Source organism: Enhydra lutris, unplaced genomic scaffold (genome assembly GCF_002288905.1).
Source record: "Enhydra lutris kenyoni isolate GAN:26980312 unplaced genomic scaffold, ASM228890v2 scaffoldscaffold9, whole genome shotgun sequence".
Taxonomy (NCBI): domain Eukaryota; kingdom Metazoa; phylum Chordata; class Mammalia; order Carnivora; family Mustelidae; genus Enhydra; species Enhydra lutris.
The window spans coordinates 17248215-17255125 of record NW_019154093.1 but is presented as its reverse complement, the minus strand read 5'-3'; positions in this window follow the sequence as shown (position 1 = coordinate 17255125).

Here is a 6911-nt window from a genome sequence, read left to right as displayed (position 1 = left end):
GGTCTCCGTCAGCCAGAATGGTACCATCTGCTACATGAGCTGACGCCACAGACCTGGGCCAACCCAGACACTCCTGGGCTCCTGAGGGCCTTGTTTTATGACATCAGTTTGGCTCCCCCTTATTCATATGCACGCCTCTCACAGGGCGCTTCTTCCTGGGTCTTCCTTCACCCTCTTCCCCCCGCAAAGCAGGCCTCTCCCAGTGAAATGGGATATCCAATGCCAGAGAGGAGCAGATCTTAGAACATGACCCAGTGATCAGAAGGAGGTCACAACTGGGGACGAGGGATGGCAGAGAAGAGTAGACAGCAGCATTTGGCAGGAGGCCTGGAGGCTTGAACAGTGGAAGTCTGAAGATCGAGCTTTCTACACCTGCCACTGATGCCCAAGGCTTGGAGAACGGAGAAGGAGCCATCACTCTGGACAGATTGGTGGCCCAGGCACAGACCCCACCCATGGTGGAGGTGGCAAGTGCCCAGGCTTCTCAGATCCAGAGGCCAAACCATCTGGTGAGGAACCCTAGTGAGAGGTTCTGATGGGAAGGTCACGGGGAAGAGGGCAGCGAGGTTTGAGAAAGTGGAATTCTGACCACAGTCACCAAGGGTTCCTTTGAGAAATAAAGTGGACACTGCCCAGAGAGCTGGTGCGGTCATAGGGGGCTTGGTGTGCTGACAAGGACTGCGTGGAAATGCACTTCCAGGAACTTTTCCTGCAGATGGACCTGCATACATGGGACACATGCTGGCTCTCACTGCAGCTGGTTCCAGAACACCAAAAGGTAGGAAACAGTGTAAGTGTCCATTGACAGGGGGTTGATCAAGCAAATAATGGCACATCTCATTAGGAAATAGAATGTTGTGTAAAATAAAATAAAAAAGTTCTTTATCTATTGATCTGGAAAGAGTCCAAGATATTTTATTGAATGAAAAAAATTCAAGATACTTAACAGTGTAAACACATTATGCTTCCAATTGTGTCTTTTTAAAGGAGAAAATAAGGTCTATTTGTTTTGGTTTGTACATCTAGGAGGATGAATAAAAAACTAATAAACATTATCTGTTGGGGCAAATTAATGGGGAACAAAAATGGAAGAGAGACTTTTCACTGAATACTTTTTTATAATTTTAAAGCCAAGAGAATGTATAGCCAATTCAACAATTGAATAAATACTTTAAGGCAAACAATGGAATCATCCGAGTAAGTAAGGCAGAATATGTAGAACATATGAGTAATAAAAACTGTAACTATGTGGTAAACACTTTCTATGAGCTCCAATCCAAAAATATGGCTGGTGGCTAATGTGAAAGGCAGGGACATTTAAGCCCGATCTAGTGGGTGCCTGTGGGTGCTAGCCCGTCAACCATCAGACAGGGAAGCAGGCGAATCTACTAGCTAGGACCCCAGACTTTCTACCTTACCCTTTTCCTCTTCTCTTTCCATCCTTTCCCAATTTCTGCCTCTTGTCTTGGTACCGCCTAAATTGCTTTGGAAGTAGTCAAACATTTTTAGCCAGCCAGGCTGAACAGGGATTAGGATGGAGGAAAGGGGGTTTCATAGAAACTGGAATAGCAGGTCTTCTCCCTTCCTTCAAAACCCCAAACCAGAGCTTACCTCCTTCAGGAAGCCTTCCTTGTGAAGCCCACCAAGCCCTGGTCCCTACACAATTCAGGAACCAGTCTGATGCCTAAGCTGGGGCCTGTGTAACCAACCCTCAAGCAGGATCCAGACCTCTTGTCTTTAATCAATCTCCAGCCCCAAAACCTCAAGCCCAGCCTCCAGACAAGGGGTATCTCAGGCCAAAGTCCAGTGTGTCCAGCCCTAGCGAGGCTGCCCAGTGAGGGAAACAGGGTCGAATATCCTCACCCACCATCACAATGGCTTTAGCAGTTACAAAAGCATCATCACTCTGGCAGATAGGGCAAGGCTCTTTCAGAAGAGACCAAGGCTGAGCTCAAGGCAGAGGCTCCAACTGGTGAGTGACCAAGGTGACCTACATGCTCCCTCATCTTGTCAGCGCTCTGCATACAATATTGTCACCCACCTATATTTGACTCCTCTGAGCAGGGCAGTGTCTGATTCATCTGAGTCCTTAGCTGGGGAGGAACACACAGTCACGGAGCTTGGAGAGTGTTGGGAATGGCTGTGAAAGACAGAGGAAGGAAAGGGGTTGCCTAGTGCTTGACCAGACCCCATATTTCCTGACCTCAGCCCAGCATGCTTTCCTCTGTTTCCCTTTCGCAGAGTAGATCAATTCTTGGCAGCTGGGACTGCCTACCCCATTCCAAGCCCCCTACAATGGGGCAGCTACCAAGGGCTGCCAAGGAGAATGGAGGAGGACGGGAGATCTGGGAGCGCTTCCCAGGCAAGGTGGTAACTGAAGCCAGTTTTCCTCTTCCACACCAAGCAACTGGGTTCCTCACTGGAGCAAGTGACTTTCAGCGGCAGAAGCCACTCCCAGCCCCAAACAGCATCCAAATGGATCCCGGTCAGGTGAATACAAGGTGGCCAATAGGTGGCGCTTTTGTCTCCACAAAAATGGTGAGGGGAGAGGAAGGGAGGAGGGGTGTACGGGGGCTGGTGGGGGAAGGGGTCTGAGTCAGGGAGCCCAGAAGGGGCGGGGAGTGGAAAACTGAAAGAAAAAGGAATCTAAAACTTGTCACTTGGCTTGGAATGTACATTTCAAGATCAGGGCTGGGGAGGGGGCCGTGGAGGGGGTGTATATTAGGGTGAATGGAGGAATTTGGGCGGGCTTTGGAGCCAAGTTTCTACTTCCATTTGCTTCTTCCTCACAGGCAGAGAATGACTTTGGAGTTAAGTGTACCTGGAATCAAATTCTAGGTCAGTAACTTTGTAGCTTGACCTGGGTGAGTCACTTAACTTTTATGAGCCCTAATATCATATCCTGTAAATTGGAGCTGATAATTCTAATAGTGGCACTCTGCATTCCAGTAATAAACTGTATTTGATCATGGGTTTTTTTGTTTGTTTGTTTGTTTGTTTTTTGTAATACACTACTAGATTCAGTTTGCTGATATTTCATCCAGGAGCTTTGAATCTGCTTTCATAGGTGGGAATGGCTATGTTTTCCATCTTCTCCCCTTCTTTATCAGGCTTCGAAAAGGTCATTAAATAGAATTGGAATGACTTCCATTTCTTCTGTGTTCTAGAACAATTTATATAACTATACATTATATAAATGTAATGTATAATATGTAACTATATTATCAAAGAAAAATACATTCCGTGATGGTTTCACAGAATTCATGGGCAAAACCAACTAGCCTAGGTGCTCTCTGGTGGGCGCAAAGGAGGAACAGTTTCTGACAGTGTTTTCTCTTTCTTCTGTACTAATGGGTCTAATGAGATTAATCACTCCTCGGATCAGTCAAGCCAGACAAGGTGGTCTACCACTCAAATGACCACCCCAAACTTTCAGAGTCAGCATGAGGCTACAATTATATGGCAAATTTGTAACCTCTGTGGAATAAGAAGATTTTAGCCAATGGTTGATTTTTTTCTATACCTTTGTTTTTCTGTTTTTGTTTTTTAAGGATTTTACTTATTTATTTGACAGAGAGAGAGAGTGAACACAAGTAAGGGGAGTGACAAGCAGAAAGAGAGGGAGAAGTAGGCTTCCCGCTGAGCAGGGAGCCCAGTCCTAGGATCCGGGGATCATGACCCAAGCCGAAAGCAGTTGCTTAACCAACTAAGCCACCCAGGCACCTCTTTTCTATAGCTTTGTATACCTATTTTCCTCCATCACCATGGCTACTTCCTCCAAGCTACCATCCTTCTCTGCCTGGATACTGCAGTAGCCTTGTCATTGGTCTCCCTACAACACCCTATCCCAGATCCCCTCTAATAGTTTATTTAGGGCTATGAAATTTCCTCTAACCACAGGTTTGACTATATTCTGCAGAATTTTTTTTTTAGGATTTTATTTATTTATTTGAGAGAGAGAGAGCGTGACCAGGGGTAGGGGCAGAGGGAGAAGCAGGCTCCCCACTGAGCAGGGAGGCCTGATGTGGGGCTCAATCCCAGGACCCTGGGATCATGACCTGAGCGAAAGGCAGCCACTTAACTGACTTAGCCACCCAGGCGTCCCTATCCTACAAATTTTAATATGTACTTTTCTCACCTTTATTAATTTATGGATGGTCTGTAGTTTCAATTTTCCTCTAAACTGAGAGTTATTTAAGTAAGCATTTTTTAATTTTCAAGGGCTTCTTTCAAAATGTGGTCCAAGAACATATTCTTATAGGAATTTATGAACATTTTTGGTGGTTGTTTTCATTTCAATAGTGATCTTAAACACATTCATATAAGCATATAATGAACCACTTACATGACCTCCTGATATAAATATCAGAGACCTGATATTTAGAGTCCTCATTTACATCTATTGTCAAGTACTACTTCTTTAATCTTGAGACAAGGCAAAAAACAATGTTGACTTTATAAGTAAATGCTGCATTTGGGCCAGTTGGTGGCATGGCCTGCCATACAGGGAAGGCTTGCCCTTCATTCAAAAGAAAGCAATGGGAGGGGCACCTCGGTGACTTAGTTGGTTAAGCTTCTGACTCTTGATCTCAGCTCAGGTCTTGATCTCAGGGTCATGAGTTCGAGCCCCACGTTGGAAAAGAAAGAAAGGAAGGAAGGAAGGAAGGGGCGGGGGAGGGAGGGAGGGAGGGCAAAGAAAAGAAAACAATGGAGGATGAATTTAGTCATCGTGGCTTAAGGCACACCAAACCCAAAAGACCTGTAATGGAGCAGTCAAGGCCACATTTATGGTGCAAATGATTTATTTAGTTTCGGCAAAATGGTATCTTCTTTTACATATGATTAATGTTATATGAATTTTTATTTTGTAGCTCTGTTTGAATTTAATTTGTGAATAAATTTTTGTTTTCCAGTTGCATAAGAGACACAAGTCTAAGGATTTGATACCTGCCCATGTTAAATGACATTATAATAAAAAGTAAGGTCAATACTGGGGATCTACAGAATTTTTTTGTTTAAAAGAAGACCACTGTAGCCTCCTGTATCTTGCAAAATCCTGTCCAGCCTCATCTCCCAGAGAGGTCCTTCACATGGGCTTAAAACCAAACCAGTCACTAAGAGTAGAAGGTTTTCCAGGTTGTGCATTTTTTCCTCTGCCTTCCCAAGTGAAAGCCCATGGGCATGAAAAATTGTCCAAAGGAGGCTCTCCATTGATCTGCTTACCTATGTCCCTTCCAAGGATGTCACTTTCCTATGTACTCAATTTTCCCTGTGCCAGCGTGATGTTGGCCACTTTCTTGAACTGGGTCCAACAGACCTTCTAACCAGCTCATCACCATCCTGGGACCAAAGCCATCCTTCCCATCCTGTCCCAAGTCCTCCTAAGTTCGGAGGCTGCCCTCTCAGCTCACCTATATATTCCTGTAAGGAACTCAGAACTGTCCCCTGCCTTAATCCTCCTGCCAAAACATGTACCCCTCATTTCCAAAACACTGACCCACCTTCCCAGCTTCCCCATACACAAGGTATACTGAACCCATATAACAACCTTTCATTCCCCTCTTCCTAAACCCCCCAAAATAAGTCTACAAAGATACAGCTTTGACTCAAACATTTCATAGTCAAAGTGCACACTTAGCTTCTCATACTACAGTAATCATCTTAATTTCAGATGTGTGAAATTTCCCCCCAAATTTACCTCAACTGAAATAAATAAATCAAGAAAAAGGATGATGTGGGATCCAGGAAGCAGAGAATCCAACACCGGATAAAGATGGAGGGAATTGGGGCACCTGGATGGCTCAGTGGGTTAAAGGATTGAGCCCCAAAACACACTCTCAGGGAGCCTCCTCACTGCCCCCCACCACCTCTCTGCCTACTTGTGATCTCTGTCTGTCAAATAAATAAATAAAATCTTAAAAAAAAAAAGATGGAGGGAATTCCAAGAAATCCCTAGGATAACAGTGAAGGGAAATTTCAGGTCCACATCTGAGCAGCAGACATGGAGAGCAATCAGCTCAGACTGGATCTGGAGGACAGAGAACTCTGGGAGAGATGCCCCAGGAAAGGAAAAATACAACCACCGAAAGCCATGACAGATTTCCTGATAAATTTGACTTTGTGAAAAAGTTACCACAATGCTTTTGGAAGACACAGGAAGATTTTACCATAGGTACAAAGAAACCTAAGCAAATGAAAAAATAAGGCATTGACTCCAGGAGAAATGAAAAGTTTCCAGAAGAAGGAGGAGGAGGAAGAGGAGGAATAGGAGGAGGAGAAGGAGAAGAATTATAGGCTTGATACATTAGCACCCTATCAGAGAACAGTATTTACATGGTAGTAAGATGTAAATGCCAGAAGTGGGTAGTTTGGCAGGGATGGAAAGACATAACCATTTTAGAGGTAAATGATTATTATAATAGGAAGCTAATCATCACTGTTTCAAGAGAGAGGAATATAAGCATGGAAATGTGGGGTTGTCTGTGGAGCTCAGATGGTTAAGCTCCTGCCTTTGGCTCCATGATCCCAGGGTTCTGGAATCTAGCCCCAAGTCAAGCTTTCTGCTCAGCAGGGAGCCTGCTTCTCCCTCTCCCTCTGTCTGCCTCTCTCTCTCTCTCTCTCTAATAAATAAACAAAATCTTAAAAAAAAAAAAAAAAGGGCATGGAAATGTGGAACTATATTCCAAAGGAGACAAATAGGAATTGAAAGTAGATGCTTCTAGGGAACAAAACAGGGATCCTGAGAGTGGGCAAGGCACTATCATAGGACTTTGCTATTTGATTATATGCTTGTTTCAATTTAATAAAAACAAAAATTAAGTGTCAAAGATTGTCTTCAGATTAAAGATGACTTCTAGTTTTCTACAAGAATGAAGGGGGAAATATTTACTTAAGGTGTCTGAAGGCTTGGA